Source organism: Macaca fascicularis, chromosome 4 (assembly GCF_037993035.2).
Source record: "Macaca fascicularis isolate 582-1 chromosome 4, T2T-MFA8v1.1".
In the NCBI taxonomy this organism is placed as follows: Eukaryota; Metazoa; Chordata; class Mammalia; order Primates; family Cercopithecidae; genus Macaca; species Macaca fascicularis.
In genome coordinates this window covers 136,361,371-136,363,624 of record NC_088378.1, presented here as the reverse complement: position 1 = coordinate 136,363,624, position 2,254 = coordinate 136,361,371, and positions in this window count along the sequence as shown.

The following is a 2,254-nucleotide window of genomic DNA, read 5'->3' as shown; positions in this document are numbered from 1 at the left end:
CCCAAGTAGCTGGGATTACAGGCATGGCCACCACGTCTGGCTAATTTTTTGTACTTTTTAGTAGAGACAGGGTTTCACTGTGTTAGCCAGGAGGGTTTTGATCACCTGACCTCATGATCCAAGCTGTCTCTTATTAGGAATATTAACTTAAAAATCACAAATTTGGGCCAGGCACAGTGGCTCACGCCTGTATTCTCAGCACTTTGGGAGGCCAAGGTGGGCGGATCACGAGGTCAGGAGATCGAGACCATCCTGGCTAACATGGTGAAACCCCGTCTTTACTAAAAATACAAAAAATTAGCTGGGCATGGTGGTGAGTGCCTGTAGTCCGAGCTACTCGGGAGACTGAGGCAGGAGAATGGCGTGAACCTGGGAGGCGGAGCTTGCAGTGAGCCGAGATCGCGCCACTGCACTCCAGCCTGAGTGACAGAGCGAGACTCTGTCTCAAAAAATAAAAAATAAATAAAATAAAATCACAAATTTGGCAAGGTATGGTGGCTCACACCTGTAATCCCAGCATTTTGGGAGGCTGAGGCAGGCAGATCACTTGAGGTCAAGAGTTTGGGACCAGCCTGGCCAACATGGTGAAATCCCATCTCTACTAAAAATACAAAAATTAGCAGATGGCCGAATAGGAACGACTCCACTCTACAGCTCCCAGCGTGCTCAATGCAGAAGATGGATGATTTCTGCATTTCCAACTGAGGTACCTGGTTCATCTCATTGGGACTGGTTGGGCAGTGGGTGCAGCCCACGGAGGGTGAGCTGAAGCAGGGCAGGGCATTACCTCACGGAAAGTGCAAGGGGTTAGGGAATTTTCCTTTCCTAGTCAAAGGAAGCCAAGACAGACTGTACATGGAAAGATGGGACACTCCAGCCTAAATACTGCGCTTTTCCAATGATCTTAGTAAACGGCACGCCAGGAGATTATATCCCATGCCTAGCTCGGAGGGTCCCACGCCCACAGAGCCTTGCTCACTGCTAACACAGTAGTCTGAGATCGACCTGCAAGGCAGCAGCCTGGCAGAGGGAGGGGTGTCTGCCATTGCTGAGGCTTGAGTAGGTAAACAAAGCAGCCAGGGAAACTTGAACTGGGTGGAGCCCACCACAGCTCAGCAAGGCCTGCTGCCTCTGTTGACTCCACCTCTAGGGGCAGGGCATAGCTAAACAAAAGATAGCAGAAACTTCTGCAGACTTAAAAGTCCCTGTCTGACAGCTCTGAAGAGAGCAGTGGTTCTCCCAGCACGGCGTTTGAGCTCTGAGAACGTACAGACTGCCTCCTCAAGTGGGTCCCTGACCCCTGTGTAGCCTAACAGGGAGCATCTCCCAGTAGGGGTTGACTGACACCTCATACAGGCAGGTGCTTCTCTGGGAGGAAGCTTCCAGAGGAAGGATCAGGCAGCAATATTTGCTGTTCTGCAGCCTCTGCTGGTGATACTCAGGCAAACAGGGTCTGGAGTGGACCTCCAGCAAACTCCAACAGACCTGCAGCTGAGGGACCTGACTGTTAGAAGGAAAACTAACAAACAGAAAGGAATAGCATCAACATTAACAAAAAGGACATCCACACCAAACCCCATCCATAGGTCACCAACATCGAAGACCAAAGGTAGATAAAACCACAAAGATAGGGAGAAACCAGAGCAGAAAAGCTGAAAATTCTAAAAACCAGAGTGCCTCTTCTCCTCCAAAGGATTACAGCTCCTTGCCAGCAATGGAAAAAAGCTGGACGGAGAATGACTTTGATGAGTTGACAGAAGTAGGCTTCAGAAGGTCGGTAATAACAAACTTCTCTGAGCTAAAGAAAGATGTTTGAACCCATCGCAAGGAAGCTAAAAACCTTGAGAAAAGATTAGACGAATGGCTAACTAGAATAAACAGTGTACAGAAGACCTTAAATAACCTGATGGAGCTGAAAACCATGGCATGAGAACTACGTGACGAATGCACAAGCTTCAGTAGCCAATTCAATCAAGTGGAAGAAAGGCTATCCATGATTGAAGATCAAATTTATGAAATAAAGCGAGAAGAGAAGTTTGGAGAAAAAAGAGTAAAAAGAAATGAACAAAGCCTCCAAGAAATATGGGACTATATGAAAAGACCAAATCTACATTTGATTGGTGTGCCTGAAAGTGATGAGGAGAATGGAACCAAGTTGGAAAACACTCTTCAGGATATTATCCAGGAGAACTTCCCCCAACCTAGCAAGGCAGGCCAACATTCAAATTCAGGAAATACAGAGAACACTACAAAG